The 21,996-nt window shown below is 40.7% G+C and overlaps 1 protein-coding gene across 1 annotated transcript in view; it reads left to right on the forward strand.

The window, feature by feature from the left end:
- Nucleotides 1–1,970: 1,970 nt before the first annotated feature.
- MECP2 (methyl-CpG binding protein 2) overlaps nt 1,971–21,996 on the forward strand; it is a 53,837-nt gene continuing 33,811 nt past the window's right edge. The window contains exons 1-2 of the mRNA XM_015566026.1: nt 1,971–2,119; nt 2,244–2,367. The gene's annotated coding sequence lies outside the window, so the exon portion shown is untranslated. The remainder of the gene's footprint in view (nt 2,120–2,243; nt 2,368–21,996) is intronic.

Consider the following 21,996-nt stretch of genomic DNA (forward strand, 5'->3'; position numbering starts at 1 on the left):
GACTGCGGCATTATGTTGCCCCCACCCAAATATTCCTTCCGCCACATAGAGATGGAGTGAGAAGCTCGCTTCCTTAACTTAGAATAAAGAAGAGCAGAGGTAAAATTTTTAGTCCCGGTCTCAAGGCCGGTTTCCACCGCTAATGTACCTGCCTGGGACTGTTTGCATGATAAATGTTGTGTACTGAAACTAGTAATCTTTTATAAAGGTGAATATCAGTGGAAATATTTAAATGGCTAAGAGCAGTTTGCTGGCAGGTTGCCTGAGTATCTGTGAGGAGGGGAGAATCACAGAAGATATTTGACGTTTGTAGTAACTAGTGTTAGAATGGAGGCAAGTTTCAGGGAGTTTCGCAGGACACTTCCTTGTATTCACTGCCCTCTGTTATGGTGACATGAGACCAGCCTCCTACGGCCGACAGGCACAGTCTTTTTTCTTGGGTAGAGCATTATTGCCGCTCCAGTGGAAGGACCTTGTCCTCAGTGCTTCCGTACCGGCCCTGTTCAGGCAAACTGCCATTGTCACCACTGTGCTTCTACCTTGTTTTGGTTACGACAGACGTAAATGGGTTCCTCTTATTTGAGCTCACTCACACAAAGGTTGTGCTTCTCTGCCTTTACCTGCTCTCTTCTGCCTTTCTCTTGCAAGGAACCTTTACCTATTGAAAACTTGACTTTCATGCCATTGCTTAAAAACTTGGTTCCACCACTTTGATGGTAGGTATGGTGTGTAGGGGACCTGACTGGAAATGGGAATTTGGGGGTGGGCAGGGCATCCCCACTCTAAGGGCGAAGTGGCTATTCTGTTAGAGAATAAAGCCTTGGCCTTTATAGCTTTTTCAAGGCCCACTTGTGTTGGGTCTGCTGGCATATGGATGTGTTCTCACTGTAGCTGTTTTGCTGTTACTGCAGAAGTCTGGACTCTCGGGAGCAAGCCTGAGGAAGCGGTCACTTGTCTTCCTTGCCTAAGAGCTGGGGGTGTTATATATGTGGACCTGCAAATCACTGCTTTATTGGGTTTTCACCTAACTGCTCTCATCTGCTGGCTCTTTTATTTCCCCCATAAAATCTTTGGTTAATTAAAGATCTTAAACTTTCAAAGCTGGAAGGAACCTAGTCCAGCTCCCTCCGTGTATAAGTAGAAAAACAATTGTGGCTGTGAGAAATTGTGGCTTTTCCGGGGCCTCCCAGCCAGGATACCAGTTTGATTTTTATTATATAGCTAACTGAGTAATACTGTTACCTCGACTTTGGGGATTTCAAAGCATTCTATGACTCGACTGTTTAAGAGAATTGTAAGGCCTCACTGCACCTCAATAGATAATTTTAGGAACCATCCTGGTAGTTACAGACCAGCCGTAAGTAAAAGACTCGGTTTGTGTTGCCCTTCCTCTGCGTTTGATTACACAGGTAATTGTGTGAATAGTCTCTCTAAGCTGTACACACTAGGCTTTTTTTAGCGTAAAGATGAAAGTGCTACTTTTGGGCCAGCGAGATATCCAAGATTAGCTAATATGGGCCAGTTTAGGTTTTAACAAGGAAATGATGGTTATCTTAATGATAAAAATGTGATGACAAAAGTCCTTTTTTGAACATGTGTTCAAGAGCAAAAGAGAAACTGTCAAACTAATAACTCAGCTTGTTGAACATTGCAATTTACTGATCCGAGAGGCTTTTAAAAAGTGATTGCTCTGAGTCAGACTTGTGTATTTTGGAGGCTGGCTTTGGATCCCCCAGGGCACTTGGTTTCCATTGATGCTGCTTTTTTCTCTTAGGGTGACAGCCCCATTTACATGATGTTACAGCAACTTGTTGCAGCTTCAGCTGCTTGAAAACGAAGGGAGATTTTGCTCTGGGTTTCACGTGTTCTTTTGAGGATGAGATATTAATGTTGCATGTTCTCTTGAACATGCATTCTATCCCTGAGTGTTTCTGTATGACATGGTATAAGAAATACTTACCAGAGATCATCACTAACGATATGCTTTATAGTGTCAAAGTGTCCTTCAGAAGTGACAGGACCTGTGATAGTGTCGATTCTAACGCATGAATCTTTCCTTTATTTTAGCACCGTGTTTTATGTGCCAGTAATTTGCAGTTTATCCTTTGTTTCTAGCTAGGTAAGCTGGGAAATAGCATAGTACTTTGTCTATATGTTTATCTTCAAAATGTCACAAATAGCCCTGGGAAAAAGGTCGGTGCAGCACAATGGGGGCTTTCAACTTACGATTTTCTTTGTTTTAGGCTCCATAAAAATACAGACTCACCAGTTCCTGCTTTGATGTGACATGTGACTCCCCAGAATACATCTTGCTTCTGTAGACCAGCTCCAACAGGATTCCATGGTAGCTGGAATGTTAGGGCTCAGGTAAGTAACCTTCCTTTTTTTTTTTTTAGTATATGTCCTGGTTTGGCCATCTGTTTTTAAAAAAACAATAAAAACAAGGAAAAAAATAAGATATACTACTCTTGGACAGTATAAAAGTACCCCAAAGACAAAAGACATAACTGTGCCAAACTGTGCCATATAATAAAAAAAAGTCACTTCCCTGAGCCCTGAAAGTTCAGTTTGGGTAGGGTTACTTGGTAGCCACAGCGTGATCTGGGGGCGGGCGTCAGATTAGAGCCGGAACTGGTGATCTGCAACTTCAGTTCACCTTGAGGCAGGTCAGCTGAGCTGAGAGCGCTTTGACTGAGCTTTTCACCTGCCGCCGCTGCTGTTGCCCAGTGGTCTTCAGCATGGTGCTTTGTTTGCTTTGGTTTTGGGTAAATGACTTCTGGTCAACATTAGTGAGCAGTGGTAATGTATTTTCAGATACAGGAACTGGTGTATGGTCCCCTGGAAGGATAGCCTCCTGAAAGCTGTCACAGAACAGTGGAGCCTATGGCTCATGGCATGTACTTGCCACACTCCTTCCATGGGAACTAAAGAGAACACTCAGACACATGTCTGGCTCTTGAGACTCTAGAGCAGAATGAATGCTTTTTGAAAAGCTGGGGATCCAAGCTGTTGGAGGTCTGACACTCGGGTGCTCTGTCAGCCACACTTTTGGCTACTTTGGTGCCCTTGTATGGACTTAAGTTTTGTAAAAATGAGTGGTTCCTTAATTTCTCAATTGTCAGGCTCAGTATCTCAAGCTTTTTAAAAATCCGTGGCCACTCCACGTTTGATGTTTTGACACCTGTATTTTAAACATTCCAGGTGGTAAGGCAAAACATTCTGATTGATTTTTTCCATTTCTTTTCTTAAGAAAAAAATGTGAGTTTACACATATGCTACCACTGTGATTCCAGCTGAGACTCCCAAGTAGCACTTTCTTGTGTCTCTAGTGGTTTCTGACATCTCAGTCTAAAGCTGTGTGGACATCTTAGCCTGTTTAGAGACTATGTGAGGGGCAGTGTTTGGGCAGAGGAGAATAGAAGGTGTGGAAGGGAAGGGAAGAGCATCACACTGCTGCCAAGTCCCAAATTTGGTTTTGACTCCTGATCCTATGACTCAAATTGTCATTCCCCTTTGCTGTGGGGTATGCCTTGGGCCCTGCTGACAGGACATTCTTTGTACTCCATGTATTTGTGCTGGTGGGAGTTGTGTGGCTGGCGCTTTGTGCATTGTCTCGGAAATTGTGTGGAATAAATGTAATATGGGCGGTAAATGGGTTTCTTCTGGATTTTATAAAACATGCAGTGATGACTCTACAATTTCTTCTAAAAAGTATAGAAAGGAAGAGATCTTTTAAAAATATCTCTTATTACTTATGAATGGGAAAGAGCGATTTGAGTGAGCATCAAGGAACTTTGAAGGGAATGCTCAAAGGACAGAACCTGTCTTTAGTAGATGAGTGCTTGTATCTTACTAATTTTCTTCTTTTTAAAGAAGCTATAAAAAGAACACGTACTTTTTTATGGATACATACATTTTAAAGTATATCAAGTAAAAAATGAAAGCTTTCTGTTACTCTATGTGCCTGCTACCCAGAGTAACCATGTTAATAGCTTAACGTAGATCCTTCTGAATCTTCTTCTCAGGCTATACAAATATGCACCTTTTGTGTTTTAACAAAATGAGGTTAGTATTATACATATTTAGTATTGTACATATTTATCTCTCTGCCTCATTTTTGTTAAATAGCACTATAGTCTGATACTAACTTTCTGTCATGCATTGTCCCCCTATTGGTTTTCCCAATGGTTCCCTATTAAAGATACTACTGGATTCAACTTACTCATATGTCAGTCTTTTTTTAAAATATATTTTATTGATTTTTTTTACAGAGAGGAATAGAGAGTTAGAAACATCGATAAGAGAGAAACATAAATCAGCTGCCTCCTGCACACTCCCTACTGGGGATGTGCCCGCAACCAAGGTACATGCCCTTGACAGGAATTGAACCTGGGACCCTTGAGTCCACAGGCCGACGCTCTATCCACTGAGCCAAACTGGTCAGGGCTGTCAGTCTTTTTGAAGAACAACTGCTTAGACTTGAACTTGCTGGTCGGTACCACCACATTATCTTCCTAAATGGCTATTCCAGTTCCCATGACAGCCTGAGAAAGTGCCACTTCCCCATACCTTCCCAGGATTGGCTAGCCATCATTTACATTTTTGCTCTTTGGGTTATTAACTGAGGCTGAATCTCAGTAATCATTGGTCATTTGTATTTGGTCTTTGTGAATTGCCTGTTCGTGTTCTGCACTCATTCTTCCATTGAGGTATTTTTAAGTCAGTTTGTAGAAACTCTCAATGTATTAAAGATATTAATTCTCTTCCATCATGCAGATATTTTTTCCTACTTTATCATATATCTTTTGATTCTGCTTGTCTTTTTGATATATAAGATTTCTGTTATGATTTCTCCTTTTACTTTATACTTAGAAATCCTTTCCTATTATTGAACACATCAATATTCATCTATATTTATCTTTCTTCATAAAAAACTTTAGCCCTGGCCAGTGTAACTCTGTTGATTGTGTCTCGTCCCATACACCAAAAGGTTGCCGGTTTGATTCTCAGTCAGGGGACATGTCTGGGTTGCAGGTTTGGTCCCCTGATACCCCCCCCATTTCCCTTCCTCTTTCTCTAGCATCAATAAAAACATTTTCTTGATTTTTAAAAAAGCTTGATATGCTGTATTCACACATGCATATTTGATCTGTACAAAAGGATCTTATAGGTAAGTTGTCCTATGTTTTTTGTATGGTTTTTAAAAATAACAATTTGTATTTAACTTTAGGATAGGATGAGGTATAGAGCCCACTTAGCCAGTTATGTCATAGTTACTTGGTGAACCAGTAATATAGTCTTCACCTTTATCATGTGCTGACTTCAAGTGAACAAAGTATCTCTTACTTTTTTCTTTCTGAATTTTTTTCTTTGTGAGGCTTGGTGGCAAGCCTGTCAGCAGATAATCATTTATTCATTCACCCAACAAATATTTGAGCCCCTGCTTTGAGCCTGGGGTGGTACTGGATCCTGCAAGTGCTGCCTTCTTGACTGGCTGCAGCGCTCATTCTGGAAGATTCAAGAAAATAGTGGATCTTCACAAAAGTAGGGTTTAGATCATCTAGGAGGAAATTCAGAGGCTGTGCTTGTGTGTGTGTGTGTGTGTGTGTGTGTGTGTGTATTATTCTGACATATAAGTTTTAGCTTTAGGGTAGACTGCAACATAAAGCATAGTTTGTTTTATAACTCATGTAATTGCAGGCTGATTTTTGTCTTGAATTATGATGAGGGCTTTTTGCTGTTGAAACAGTTCTATATTCAGCGAGCTTGATTGTTATGATAGAATAAAAGTTACGTACTGATAAAAATGGTAATTTTCTTCTATGATGATTTTGAAGCTTTCCTGTAGAGGCTGATAAATATAAAGACAGCCTTTTGGTGAATATAATCTTGGGAGAACAAGTGTAATTTTTTACAACTTGCATTATTTAAATCTAATAAATACCCACAAAACCGAAATGAAATCCTGATTTGTATTGAAAATATTTTTTATTTAAAAAGGGTATAGCCCTAACTGGTTTGGCTCAGTGGATAGAGCGTCGCCAGATATCCATTTCTGTCCCTGGAGGCAGCCATCATTACCAGTTCTATTTGTGTGTGTTTGTGTGTGTGTGTGTGTGTGTGTGTGTGTGTGTGTTTTAAATTGTGGTATAATACATAATATCAAATTTACCATTTTATACATTTTAAGTGTACAATTTGGTGACCTTAAGTACATTCTTGTTGTGCAGCCATCACCAATATGCATCTCCAGAACCCTTTTCATCTTGCAAAAGTGAAACTGTCCCCATTAAACCATTAGTCCCCATTCTTCCCTCCTCCCCCTGCTCCTGGCAGTCACCCTTATACTTTCTGTCTCTATGAAATTGGATACCTCATATTATTATATATATTATACTAGAGGCCTGGTGCACGAAATTCATGCACGGGTAGGGTCCCTAGGCCTGGCCAGCAGTCAGGGCCAACTGGGGCCTTCCGACTGCCAGCCGGGGCCTTCCTTCGTTCCGCACTGCCCCCTGGTGGTCAGCACATGTCATAGTGAGCGATAGAACTCCTGGTCAAACTCCTGCGGGGACACTGCATATTAGCCTTTTATATATATAGACAGGTATGCGTTTATGTATATATTTTGGGTGGGTGTGTTTACACTATAAATACTGTGCACATTTGCAATTGCTTTTTTTAGTTACTGTATCTTGGAGATTGTTTGGTATCAGTTCCTATACACCCATATCATTCTCTTCTTTTTTTTTTTTAGAAATATATTTTAATAAATAAATAAATAAAACGGGTATATCAATGATGAAGGAGAAGGCTTCTTATAAAAGCCTGGGTTTTTTAAAAATGATTTTTGAATAGTTGAGTATATAGTACAGAATGAAAAAGGTGGTATTAAAGGTTATATGATAAAAGATCTTGCTGCCCTAGCTGGTTTGGCTTAGTGGCTAGAGCGTTGGTCTATGGACTGAAAGGAGAGAAACCAGAAGAGAAAGAAACATTAATGTGAGAGAGATATTGGTTGGTTGCCTCTTGTACTCGGCCTCTAAATTTCCTCCTAGATTATCTAAAACCTACTTTTGTGAAGACCCACTATTTTCTTGAATCTTCCAGAATGAGCACTGCAGAATGAGAACCTGCAACCTGTGACCCTTCAGTGTGTGGTCTGATGCTCCAACCACTGAGCACACTGGCCAGGGCTCGTATCATTCTTTTTAAAAGGGTTGGTTTAGTAGCCCATTATATGGATGCACTGTAATTTAACTAGTTTTCTATTGGTGGATATTTTTGTTTCCAGTGTTTTTAACTTCGTTGATGCTGTGGTGAATAGTCTTATACATATGCCATATTGCTTATAGCAAGTATATGTATAGGAGAAATTCCTAGAGGTGGGACTTGCTGGATCAAAGGTATATGCATTTTAAACTTTGATAGATATTGCTAAATCAAGGGTAGCCTTTTAATTGCTTAGTTTTAAAGAGAAGACTACATATGAGTAAATACACATGCAAATTTATGACTGCAAGGCCATTTGTAGAGATTAGAGAGTTGTTAATTAGTCTAGGACAGTGGTTCTCAACCTCCCTAATGCCGTGGCCCTTTAATATAGTTCCTCATGTTGTGGTGATCCCCAATTTCATTGTTACAAATTGAACGTAATTAAAGCATAGTGATTAATCACAAAAACAATATGTAATTATATATGTGTTTTCCAATGGTCTTAGGCGACCCCTGTGAAAGGGTCGTTCGACCCCCAAAGGGGTCGTGACCCACAGGTTGAGAACCGCTGGTCTAGGAAGACAGTTTATAGCAGCACTAGAAAGTAAAGTCAGAAGCTTCCATTTCATCAGATGTGAGCAGAACCTGTGAGGCAGGACCCTTTAGTTGGCAAGAGGAACTTCATCCAGTTCTCATTTGTGAATCTTGAAGAAAATGGAACATTTTAATTTTGGTACTGTTCTAAGTTACAGTGGCTCCTTGGGACTCAAGGTTGAAAAGTCTTCATAGCTGCTGGACCAGATTGCTGTTGCTTCATTTCTCTTTCACTATTGTACTCTTTATATTGCAATACTTTATTCATTTTCCCTATACTAATTGAGCATATATTAGTTATCAGTTACTGTCCTAGATGCTACGACTGCCTCTAACCCTTAGTAATCTTTTTTTAAAATAAACATATTTTTATTGATTTCAGAGAGGAAGAGAGAGAGGGAGAGAGAGAGAAACATCAATGATGAGAGAGAATCATTGATTGGCTGCCTCCTGCATGCCCCACACTGGGGATCGAGCCCACAACCCAGACATGTTCCCTGACCAGGAATCGAACTGTGACCTCCTGGTTCATAGGTCAACGCTCAACCTCTGAGCCACATGGTCAGGACAACCCTTAGTAATCTTAACGGTCTAAAGAAGCGGTTCTCAACCTGTGGGTCGCAACCCCTTTGGCGGTCGAACGACCCTTTCACAGGGGTCACCTAAGACCATCCTGTATATCAGATACTTACATTATGATTCATAACAGTAGCAACATTACAGTTATGAAGTAGCAACGAAAATAATCTTATGGTTGGGTCACAACATAAGGAACTGTATTTAAAGGGCCAGAAGGTTGAGAAGCACTGGGGAAGATCCAGACAGACAAACGGGCCACTGCTCTACAAGGGGCTAAATGCTACAATGGAGAAGTACTGGCCACTGAGGAAGCATATAAATTTAAGAGGGGTCCCATCTAGACATGGGAGTGGGGTGAGGGAAGTTACTTCTTTGAAAAGTGACCCCCAAGACATTAGCTTAGTTCCGGGTGGAGGAGAGACCAGTATATATGGAGGCTTGGGCCTGAGAGAACTTTTTGGCTGGGTCTGAGGAGTTTGGAGTGTGGAGGTGAATGAGACAGGCAGAGCAAGTCAAGCTGTGGGTTGGGAGTGGTTCTGTTTGCAGTGTGCTGGTAGGAAATCAGACAGCCTTACAACTGTGCTGAACAGTCTCAGCTTTCCTTCCAAGCTGCATCATACTTGAAGATGTTCCCAAGCCTCAGAAGGTAATGTGAGGCCCTCTGGCCATCCATCATGTCCCCTTTCCACCCCTCAGTGCTCTGGAGGCCACCTGCCCTGAACTGACATCCCACCCACCCATCAGGCCCTGAGGGTTCCCACTCCAGGTCCCTTCATGGAGCTTTCCATCTCTCCACTTCTCCCCCAGGAGACCCTGGAAGACTCTTGAAAAGAAGGCTTTCCCTTCTTCGACATACTTTATTTTCTGATCTTCAATACTGAGAGGGCAAGAGCTTGTATGATGTGTGAGTCAACTATGGTACCAAACTCACGTTTATCTCTTCTGTTGTTGTTTTTGAATTTTTTTTACCCAAGACTTTCATTGTGAAGGAAGCAGTGTGTAAACAAGCTTGCCCTTGGCTTGTCAGGGACCAGGTCCACCCTGACAAGCCATTGTGGATGGCCCACTGTAATCCCTGTGAGCAGGGACTAAGGAGATGTGATCGGAGCCTTCCTCATTGCCCGTCCGTGTGCCTGCCTTTGAAGTCCTATCCTGCTATCCTGCAGGACTTCAAAGTGGTAGCTACTCAGGTACTTTTCACTCCGACTTTAGAAATATTAACAGTTTGTCCAATTTACATCAGCCTCCTTTTATGAAACTCAAATGTGACAACAACTGCAAAATCCCAGCCTGTGGTTACACTTGCTGCCCTGCCTCCCCAAGGTAGCCTGTTCCCCAAAGATGGTGGGGATAGTCCCCACGCTCCATGAAAGCTTTATGCTGTTACACATAACCAATATATAACATTCAAAAGTGTTTTTGTAAATTTACAGGGTGGTATTATAGATGTAACATTTTGCAAGTTATTCTTTTCACTAATATTTAGCTTTTGAGCCTGGTCCATGTTGCTCTATGCACACATTCATTTAGTATGTCTCCTTGTGCTGTAGAAACATCTTTATAGCAGAAGCCCCACCAGAGCCCTGAATGGAATTGTAGAGGAATGAGGATTGACATCTGGTTTATGTTTACATCCTTTGGTCCTATTAACCGAGAAGGTATTTTTATTTCTGTGTTTGTTAAAGCTTTCCTCAAAAAAGGCATCCATTTTCTAGACTTATTAATAGGACAGTTTAAAGGTTTTATTTTTAGATTTGAAAGAAAGCAAAGCCGGCTTCTAAGATAGGCACATTTCTCTTTGTCTTAATCTCCTTTGCAACATTGCACGTTACTGCTAAAATATGAACTTGAGCATTTTTAAGCATGAACTGATTTTGTATGTGTGAGTTATTTTTGAAAATATTTAAAGCATTTTGGTTTTTCTGAGACTTCTAGTGGTAGTTAAGTTTTTGTTTTGTTTTTAAATACATTTTTATTGATTTTTAGAGAGAGAGGAAGGGAGAGAAAGAAACATCAATGTGAGAGAGAAACATCAATTGGTTGCCTTCTGCATGCACCCTGACCAGGGATTGAGCCCGCAACCTGGCCACGTGCCCTGACCGGGAATTGAACCGGCAACCTGTTGGTGCATGGGACAATGCTCAACCAACTGAGTCACACCAGCCAGGTCAAGTTTTGACATTACTTTGACAGGTTGTATTTTAAATTTATGCGTATTTACTAACTTGTTTCTTAAATATAAATTTTCGTGTGTTTCTGGTTTTCGTGTTTTTTGTAAACAACAGAAGGTATTAGTCCATATTAAGTACTAATTTGCGCTAATATTTTCAGCTGTTTTGGGAATTGCACTTGGCAAAAAAAATAGACATACGTCTGCAGTTGTGACAGTTTGTCTTTTTGTTCCTTTTAACTCTAAATAATTCTAGTGAATTTTTCTCTAGATTTGTAAGAACATGAGAATGATTAAAGTCCTCAATACCTAAGTGGTTAGGGAAGGTTGAAAGTCTTTTTTCAGTGGTATCACGCTGTTAAAAAAATGTTAATGTAGCTTGTAAGCAACTGTATAAAATTTCTTAGTCACTCTTCCGGGTTAAGACAAAGCAGGCAAGCAGAATATGGTATTTATTTTTTTAATAACACAAGTAAAACATTGTAAAAAAAAAAAAAAAAGAAGAAGAAGATGCATATGGACATTACTCTGGAAATTCCATGCAGAGAAAACTGCTGTTACTATTTGGTGTGTATCTTTCTAGACTGAGGGCTCTGAGAATTCAGGGGTTCTGTGACCTTGAATGGGAAAAACATTCCATCTTTATTTTCACCAACCTCTCATTGAAAATTCAGATTTCCTTCAGTGGTGACTGTGGGCAACAGACTATGGTAGTGTTAGGAGTACCTGTGACTTTGTCACCAATAGAGATCAAAGATGCTATCGTATTATGGTTGCAGATGTTTTGAAATATCATTTGTGCTCATCACTCCTTCAAACTTTGGGTAGTTGTTTGATCCACCTCTAGATCTGGATATTTAATGGTTTACTAAAGAAGCCCATATTACTCTAGCTCCAATTCTCAAAGTATGTTGTTAACAAATTTTTCTGCATTTTATTTTATGCATTTCAAAACATTCTTGCCCTAGCCAGTTTGGCTCAGTGGATAGAGCATCGGCCTGCAGACTGAAGGATCCCGGATTCAGTTCCAGTCAAGGGCGCATACCCAGGTTGCAGGCTTGATCCCCAGTAGTGGGTGTGCAGGAGGCAGCGAATCAATGGTTGTCTCTCATCATGGATGTTTCTCTCTCCCTCTCCTTTCCTCTCTGAAATCAATAAAAATATATTTTAAAAATTAATAGATTCTTCAGGAGGCGATTCCAGAGGGTCAACAGGATCATGGCAGAAAAAAGATTAAGAATGCCTATTGTGGCCGGCTGGTGTAGCTCAGTGGTTGAGTGTTGACTTATGAACCAGGATATCACAGTTTGATTCCCGGTCAGGGCACATGCCCACGTTGCAGGCTCAATCCACAGTGGGGGCATGCAGGAGGCAGCCGATTAATGTTTCTGTCTCTATCCCTGTCCCTTCCTCTCTAAAATCAATAAAAAATACATTGTTTTTTTTAAAAAAAAAACACCTTTTGTGTACATTATACCATGCAACTACAAATAGAAGAACAGCCAGCACTGAGTAGTCAGTATGTGGGGGATAAAGAGACCAAGGAAATCCCTAAAGCACAGGTATAATAAAGGGAGATAAGATGACATTTAAAGCTTAGTTCCAATTATTGTATCAAACATTTTTATGAACATGTTTGTTTTTTTACAGATACTATGTAAAATGTAATGCAACTAAAACTGCTCAAGAATTCTTAGTATGCATATTGTTTTAGATAAATGGGGTCATATAGTATGTGCGGTTGTAACTTGCCTTCTTTCCTTGATGATATGTTGTATCTGTCCATGTCAGTAAAAATAGGCTTGTATCATCACTTTTCCCTAAAAGGAAAATAACTTAGTTGTATTTTCTAATTACAAAAGTAATACCTGATGAAAAAAATTTTTTAGAAAATGTAGGAAGAGGAACATTAAGAATTGCTCATAAATCTGCTATCTACAGGTAGATAACATCTGGATAATGTCTTTCTTTACACCATCATTTTTAATGACCACTTGACATTTCATTGATAGTTATGCCTTGACTTAATTAGAGGCATTTCCATTGTGTCTGTGTTTTCATTGCTCTGAATGACAGGTATAGTGTGTGCTGATCATTTCACTCAGTGCCTGCATCTCTAACCTCCCTCTTAAGCCCCACATTGGATGGCCTCTTCAGTATTTCCACTTGAGTTGCTCATAGACATCTCAGACTTAACAAGTCCCAAACAGAACTCTTGCTCCCGCCCCCCATTTAAATCTATTCACCTCCTGTCTTTTCTGTCTCAGTAAACAACATCAATATCCACCCAGTTACCAATAAAAAATTCTAGTAGTTGTCCTTGATTCTGCTCTTTCCGTCACCTTCCTCTAATTCACCAGCGAGTCCTGTGGGGCTTTACATTCAAAAGGTACTCCACAGGTCACCTCTCAGATGGATGCAGCAGGACTTGGGGTGATATATTGAACAGCTTCCTCACCTACACACGTTTCATAAGATTATTTGTTAAAATGAAACTCAATTCTAAATGATGGGATTGTTCCACATTTAGTAACTTTTTCATCTGGCCAATACAGCTCAGTTTGAGTACTGAGTTCCTTGCCGCTCCATGCCAAAGGATCTGCAGTTTATCAGGCTGTCATCAGCCATTCGTTCCATGACAGAGTCAGGTGTGTATGGTACCCCAGGCACCGAGATTAGCGGTACCTTTCCTCATGGAGCCTAAGTTTGGCAGGCGAGACAGACTTTAAATATTTCACAAGTAATTATGTCATTACAGTGGGTTAAGTACTCCGAAGGAAAAATACACGGTGCTCACTGTGATCATGTGTAATGGAGGAACAGCCAGCCCTGGGAGGGATAAGGCAAATGCCAAAGCTGGAAATCAAGGGGGGACAGAAGTGTTGGGCAGGGTGCAGAGTGGATGAGGGCTTTTTTCCAAAGGAGAAATGCATGTGTGAAGCACCCTCTCCCCTCAAGCCTGGCAGGCGCTTGGCCATCAGAGGCTCTTAAGCCCTGTGTGGCTGGAGCAGAGCAGGATTTTAGGGGGGCGGGAGGGGGACGGTGACAGATGCAGGCAGAAAGGTTGACAGACTTGGTGCAGGATTTTTTATGTTAATGTCAGAGTAGTAGGAAACTATTGAGGGTTAGGTTTGGATTTTGAGTTTCTATCAAAATATTACAGCCACTCAATAACAACATAACCTCTCTCCAAAGAGGTTATGGTGAAAATAACAGTCTACCCCTTCCCACTCCTGTTCTATGACCCAGAGATGACAGCTTTTAACTGTTTTCTACTTTCAGTTTCTTTGATGGTTACCTTCAAAACTAAATTATATGCTTATACATTTTTCTTCACTTGCCAACTTTGGGGATTATATTAGCTCCCTGAAGTGAAAGAGGATGACCGCCCTGACCAGTTTTGTTCAGTGGTTAAAGCGTCAGCCCGCAGACTGAAGGGTTGCGGATCCGATTCTGGTCAAGGGCACATTCCTTGGTTGCAGGCTAAATCCCCAACCCCAGTCAGCGTGAATTTGAGAGGCAGCCAATAGATATGTCTCTCTCACGTTGATGTTTCTCTCTCTGTCTCTCTTCCTCCCTTCCACTTTCTCTAAAAATTGATGGGGGGAAAAATATCCTCTGGTGAGGATTAATGAAAGAGGATGACTTAGCTTACATCACCTCCCATGTTGAGATTCATAATCACATTTTCTCTATAACTTTAAACAGTAGTTCCTGTTCCATCTATTTTAGTCCATATGGCACTTCCCTCTGTATAAGATGAGGATATTAATTACCCGATTTTCCTTCTACATGTCCCCCCACTTCTACCTCCTAAAAGCTATACTTGATCAGTTCCATTCTTACAGTTATTAAGTTTATGCCCTGCTCTGCAACCACATCCAGTGGTCATGGGTTAATTCTAAAATTAAAAGCAAGTCAACATCATTGACATTATTACACATATGCAACTACTGTTCACCATAAGGCTTAGTAATGAATGTGAAGATTACATTTCTTTATAGGTCTAGAATCACAATCTCCCTTTCTTAGACTCTACCACCTGCTTAAAATTCTTGCTTTATATTGGACCTTGGCTTTCTTGTACAGTTCTTTGTTTTTCCCACTGCTTCTGATTGTTTTTCACTTTCGTTTACTACTATTTCCTGATCTCGTAAAAATCCTCTCAGCCATGCTATTTCTTGCCTGCGGTTCTGCATTGCTCACCATTAAAGGCCTTCCTCTCAGAGCTCTCTATTGGCCTGCAATCTGGACAAGTACTTGCTTTGTAAGGTTGTACACACTGCCACCTGGATCTTCCCTTCTCTGAGCTCTGGGGTTTGAACTACTGTTTTGCAAAATCCATATCTTTTACTTGCTTTACTCCTTGTTTTCTGGAATACATCTTTAAATAACTTACTAAGAGAGGGTGCATGGGCAGTAAACTGAAATGGACACTGTTGCTTACCCATATACAGTTTCTATAAAACCCTGATATTACTCACCTTTCTACATTATTCCCAACTCCATCAAGGATCCTGAAGTCATTCCACACATTGCATTCCCTTGGCAAGGAACTGTTATTGATTAAGGCTGGACCTGAGATCTCAGTTGGTCCACTCAGACTGAAGGGAGGGGCTTCAGTGGCATGTTCAGAGGAGACTTATTTCCCTCACTGTATGTAAACAAGGAAGGTGCTGCTGGCAACTCTGTAACCTCAGATTGAGGGACCAAGCCTGGGGACAGCACTTCCTCACCAAGGATGATGGAGAGACAGGAGGGACCTGGGGCCTGCCCCAGCTCTGGGCTTCCAGTTATGTGAAAGAATGCACTTTTGAATTTTGTAAGCTATTTTGAATTTGCTTTTCTCTTACTTGCGCCCAAAAGCATTATAACAGACATGTCTTCTGAGTAACTGCATGTCTAAAATGCCTTTCTTTTGCTCTTCTACTTGATAAGCTAAGAATAGGATTCCAAGGTTAAAAGTTATTTTCCATTCTGGAGCTGGAAAGTATTATGCTAAGTGAAATAAGCCAGTCAGAGAAAGACAAGTATCACATGATCTCATTCATATGTGGAATCTAATGAACAAAATAAACTGTTGAACAAAATAGATCCAGAGACATCGAAGCATGGAACAAACAGGCTGTCGAATCTCAGAAGGAAGACCGGAATGGGTGGGCAGGAGGGAAGAAATCAACCAAAGAACTTGTATATGCATAACCCTTGGACACAGACAGTGGGGTGGTGAAGGCCTGGGGGTGCGGGGGGATGGGCTAGAAGGGGTCAATGGGGGAAAAAGGGGGACATATATAATACTTTCAACCATAAAGATTTTTTAAATAAATAAAGACAATATTAGAAAATTTAAAAAAAGTTATTTTCCCTCCTAACTTTGAAGGCATTGCTACCATTGTCTTCTAGCATGCAGAGTCACTAATGAAACAAACTAGTTGTGGTTCTTTTGTAGGTGGTTTTCTTTACTCTCTTCTTCCCTGGAGAATGCTTTTGTCTATTGTCAAGTCTTTTTTAAAATATGTTAGCATCTATTCTTTTATTTTCTTTCTTATGGAGACTCCTGTTTGCTTAATTTTGGACTTCTTACATTGGTCCTCTGTCTTGATCTTCCCTCATATTTTGCATTTATTAATTTTTGCTCTGGATTTTCTAATATCTCCTAGACTTTATTTTCTACCTTTTCTGTTAAATTCTTTATTTCAGCCCAATCTTTTTTTTCTAACTTATTGCGAAGCCTGTGTGTCCACTGCATAGAATCAATTGTTGACATTTTGACATATTTGCTTGGTTTGCATTGCTATGTGTATTTTTATATCCTTTTGCTGACCATTTGAAAGGAATTCGCAGACAGCATGGCATTTCATCCCTGAGTACTTCAGCAAACATCTGAAAATCAGGACATTTTCCAATATAAGCATAATGTCTCAAGCAGATCTCAGAAAATTAACAGTAATTCTCTAATGTTATCAGACAGCCATTCCAAGTTTTAATTTACCCCAAGTGTCTTTTATAGCTGTGGTGTGTTTTTGTGGGGTTTTTTGGGGGGGGTGGGGGCAGCGGTGCGGACAGGCAGTAACCAATTAAGATTTATACCTTGTACTTGCATATGCTTCTTTTGTCTCTTCTAACAAGAACAGCCTCCCAGCCTCCAGTCCACCTGTGACATTGACTTTATGAAGTACCAGCCCAGTTGTCTTACAGAAGGCCCACATTTTAGATGTGTTTCTTTTCCTGATTATTCCTTACATTAATTGTAAATGAGAGGTTATATCTGCGGGTTTGTTTAGGCAAACATTTGGGATAAGAATATTTTGTATTAGCATCAGACTGATTGGTTCTCCTGTGGTTCTTGATGCAACATTTTACCACTTGGTTGAAGAAGGAGGTTACTGCCAAATCTGTCCATTGCGGATATACAGTTTTCCTATTGTAATTGATAAGTAATCTGTGGTGTGATGCTTTGGCACCGTATGAAGATCCTGTTGCCCAACAGCCATTCACCTAATGATTTTAGCATTCATTGATGATCCTTGCCTGCAGCTGTTATTACATTGGTGTTACAAAATGATGGGTTTTCTAATTCTGTCATCTCTTCTACTTCTAATATTGGCATTCAGTAAAGAACTTTCCTTCATTAGGTAAGGAGGAACTATTTTTCCTTCTAAAAAGGCAGTATAAATGCTAAATCTTTGCCTTTAATTACTAAATTATCAAATTATAGAGTAAGGAGTTGGTATAATGAGCACCTCGAGTGGCAAAATATTTGCTCTTGGCCCTAACCAGTTTGGCTCAGTGGGTAGAGCATTGGCCCACAGACTGAAGGGTCCTGGGTTCGATTCTGGTCAAGGGGAATCCTTTCTTGCCTCTTCCTAGTTTCTGGTGGTTTGCTAACAATCTTGGTGTTTCTTGACTTGTGGCTTCATCATTCTAGTATCTGCCTTCCTCCTCATGTGGCATTCTCTGTGTGTGTGTCTGTTTTCACATAGCTGTCTTCTTTTAAGGATACCAGTCGTATTGGAATATGGGCCTGCTCTACTCCAGGATACACTCATCTTAGTTAATTGCATCTGCAAGGACCTCATTTCCCAATAAGGTCACATTTATAGGTACTGGGATTAGGACTTATCTTTTTTGAGGAAGACACAATTTAATACACAACACTATTTCATAACATACATAAAAATTAATTTAAGCCTTGGTGTGGCTCAGTTGTTTGGGTGTCGTTTCGTGCATGGGAAGATTGCCAGTTTGATTCCCGGTCAGGGCACATGCCCAGATTGCTGGCTAAATCCCCGGTAGGGGTGCATACGGAAGGCAACTGAACGATGTTTTTCTCTCTCTCTCCCTTCCTCTCTCTCTAAAAATCAATAAAAACATATAAAAAAGAAAACAAAAAGTCACTGAGAAAATAGTTGAGACAAGTCATATCTGACAAAGGACTTGTATCAGAATATATAAAGAACTCCTACAACTCAATAGTAAGAAGACAACCTGTTTTTAAAAGGTGAAAAGATTTTAATAGATACTTCACAAATTATGGCCTCTGAATTATGACCGATATACTCATGAGGAAGTGTTCAACATTAGTCATCAAAGAAATACAAATTGAAAAACAATGAAATAATAGTACACACCCACCACAATGGCCAAAACTGGCAACACCAAATGTTGTTGGGGATGTGAGGTGGGGCTGACTAGGAAGTGGCACCAGGGAACTTAATGTGGCTATGGTGACATCTATCTTGATATCAGGGTTTAGCTTATACAGGTGCATGCAGTTGACAGAACTCATCAAATTATACACTTAAGATTTGTCATTTTAGTGGATGTAAATTTTACCTGAAAAAAGGACATGAATTTTCAACTCTAATTAATGATATGCATGCAGTAGTGTAAGTGTACTGGTGTATGAACTTTGAAATGCATCAAGAATAAGAAGAATTGCCCTGACCGGTTTGGCTCAGTGGATAGAGCGTCGGCCTGTGGACTGAAGGGTCCCAGGTTCGACTCCAGTCAAGGGCATGTACCTTGGTTGCTGGCACATCCCCAGTAAGGGGTGTGCAGGAGGCAGCTGAATGGATCTTTCTCATCGCTGTTCCTAACTCTATCCCTCTCCTTCTCCCTTCCTCTCTGTAAAAAAAAAATCAATAAAATATACTTTAAAAAAAAGAATAAGAAGAATTAATGGATGGATGAATGATGTCAATAACGGTAGAATCTAGGTGATGAGTATGTGGGTGTTCTATACAGTTTGTTCAATTATTCTGTATGTTTGAATTTTGCTTTACAATATGTTGGGGAAAAGTCACTTGGAATAATCCTTTTCTGTGTGGTTATGTTACTGATTTGATATATAGTTAGATTTATTTGTTATTTTGTGGTTTGCTTTTTATCCCTGTTTTGGGGCTACATAAAGTATTTAATGGTTCAGAAATCATGCCTAATGTAATACAGGGAATTGCTACTAATTGATCTTTGTTTAATTTGTGGAATAACAGAAAGTTGTGATTATAGTAGTGATTCTTTATATTAGTGGAGTAACAAAAAGTTACGATTGTGGTAGTGTTTATTTATATTAATACCCTATATACACATTTTATGTACATGTAAACGTGTATGGTTTTTGTAATTATCTTTTGTTATACTTGTCCTGATTATATTTATTGAAATGTAATTTGATGTCTAGTATAATAGGCTTGAATTAAAAAAACACACACACAACACCAAGCCAAAATAGAAAGGTATACTCAGAAGTCACATTTCCATCTCTATCCCCTTGATCCTATTTCCCTCACTCCTTTATAGGTGACTATTTTTATTGGTTTCTTGCTCATCCTTCTATGGTTTCCTCTTGCAAAGATAAGCCAGTAATTCTATTTCTCCTTTCTTACACACAAAGTTAGCATGCTGGATATACTGTTTTGCATCTTGTGTTGTTGTTGTTGATTGTTTTAATATATTATTGATTTCAGCAAGGAAGGGAGAGAGAGGTAGAAATATCAATGATGAGAGAGAATCATTGATTGGCTGCCTCCTGCACTCCCCCCCCCCCCGCTTCCCCACTGGGGATTGAGCCCGCAACCTGGGCATGTGCCCTGACCAGGAATCAAACCTTGACTTTCTGGTTCATAGGTCGATGTTCAACCATTGAGCCACGTGGTCAGGCTTACATCTTGTTTTCAGTTTATTCTCACTTCGTCTGTCCTGAAGGTCACTCCATATCAGCACAGATACACTCCTTATTATGGCAGTGTAGAGCTTTCCCTTCTTCATTTTTTTTTTTTTTGTTCCTGCTGCATAGACTCTGTTGTATAGATCAACCATGCTTTAGTCAAGCAGCTCCCTGAGGATGGACATTTCCGTCCCTTTCAGTCTTTTCCTATTGTAAACAGTGCCACACTGTTTCTTTGTATTTGTAACTAACCCGTTTTTAATCTCTGAATTCTTTTATCATCTGACTGTTTCTCTCTTGTTCTGGACGTTTTTGTTCTGGTTTTATGGCTGTATTATCTTCTAGAATTTCTACTCTATGGACAGAATTTGTTTTTCTTCCATGTTGCTGGGTCTCTTCCCCTGATTTTGAAGAGCAGTTTGGGTTGGAGACAAGAGGCCTGGTTATCTGGCACACTGCTCCTGCTCTGATGGAGTTGCCCATTTTCTGCAGGGTCCCTCCCCAGAGCGGAGGTTTGGAGTAGGAGTTATGTGAGGGAACAGGACAGAGCAGGTTGACCATCAGACTTGGCTTTGCGGGGAATAAGACAGGGGTCAGCCCTCAGAGACCAGAAAGAGGTGGACTTCACCTGGGCTGCTTGCTCCCAGCCACACCAGGAGTCTTGGGAGGAAGGGAAAGTTCCAGCCATTGATTGAGAAAAGACCCTTTGGTTTCTTGCCCGTGGGAGGAAGTGGCACCTTACCACTCAGAGTGTGCTCCATTGACTAGCGCCAGTACCATCAGCTTCACCTGGGAGCTTGCTGGAAGTGCCCATCCCAAACCTACTGGGTCAGAATATGATGGTCAGCAACGCCCACCAGGTGACTAGTATGACATGAGAGAGTTTGAGGGGCACTGCTTGCCCCCAGTCTGCTCTGATCTAAGAACCTCTTTGGTGTTCTCATCTCCTTTGTAGCTCCTGTGTAGTACATTCTGCTCTATTCTGTTAGTCAACATGTTCCTCTTACGTCCAGCATCTAGAAATTTGTGAAATATATCTCATCTGTTCACAAATCCCCTCCTACTGTCATCTCTGTGGGATATTTCTTCCTCTTTATACATCTGTATACTTCGTTTCTTTGAGGTTTGAAGAGTTAGGTCATAAATGGGTAAGTGGGAGGTGAAGAAATGGAGACTGGTTATAGACAACTCTTTTTGAAAAATTTTGCTGTAATGAGGACCAGAAAAATGGGGGTGGGGTCAGAGGTGATGTGGGGTTGCAGAGGGTCTTTTTCAGATGGGTGGCTGTAAGAGCGTGTTTGCACAAGGAGGAAAAAAGGAAGAGGAGACACGGGGCCCTATGAAGTTGCAGAGTAGAGTCCGTGCATGAAGAGTGACCACCTGAGGGCGGGCTTGGGGTAGGCACTTCCTCTTTGGTAAAAGCAAGAGGATAGAAGGCACATGGATCCTTTGTTAAAGCTCAGGAGTCTAGTGAGAATCAGAGCTCAAGTAGAAGCTGTTGAGTTTATGTGACAGCTGCAACAGGGACAGCAGCATATTCTCGCACAGTGCTGGATGCCAGATGTCCAAAATCCAGGTGTCACAGGGCCCACTCACTCCTGAGGCTCTAGCAAAGAATCCTTCCTTGCCACTTAGCAGCTGGCAGCTGCCCGGCAATCCTAGACATTCCTGGCTTGTGGTTACATCACCCCAATCTCTGCTTACACCTTCAGTTGGCCTTCTCTTGTGTGTCTTCTCACCCTAAGTTTAAATGGTCTCATTTTGTAATTCTTCACTTAATTGCATCTGCAAAGATCCCTTTTTCAAATAAAGTTGCATTCATAGATCTAATGGTTAAGACATATAAATACCTTGTTGGAGCTACCATTGAATACACTATAGAAGCCTGTCCATCTCCAGGATAAAGGGCCCAGGGAAGGCCAGGATCCCCACCGAATGGTTGTTTTCAGTGGAATCCAAGCTATAAGTTGATGGGCAGTGGCAATTCAGTCCTATTCTGTGTGGCATGACCACAGTAGTTCAGCTAAAGGAGTTCACAGCATACTTAATGAGATGCTCATCTTGTCCTAAGTAGTCTTCTACTTAGGACCCACATAACTTGTCTGATTGTCACAATCTGGCAGCGGTAATAGGACAACTCTCATTATTCACTGGAAAGTTTGTGTAGTTAAAATGAAGTGTTCCCTTACTTGGCTGTTAAAAAAAAAAAAGAGGAAGAAGGAAATCTTACCTTTTGTGACAGACAGCCTGGATGGACCTGAGATTATTT

Source organism: Myotis davidii, unplaced genomic scaffold (assembly GCF_000327345.1).
Source record: "Myotis davidii unplaced genomic scaffold, ASM32734v1 scaffold462, whole genome shotgun sequence".
In the NCBI taxonomy this organism is placed as follows: domain Eukaryota; kingdom Metazoa; phylum Chordata; class Mammalia; order Chiroptera; family Vespertilionidae; genus Myotis; species Myotis davidii.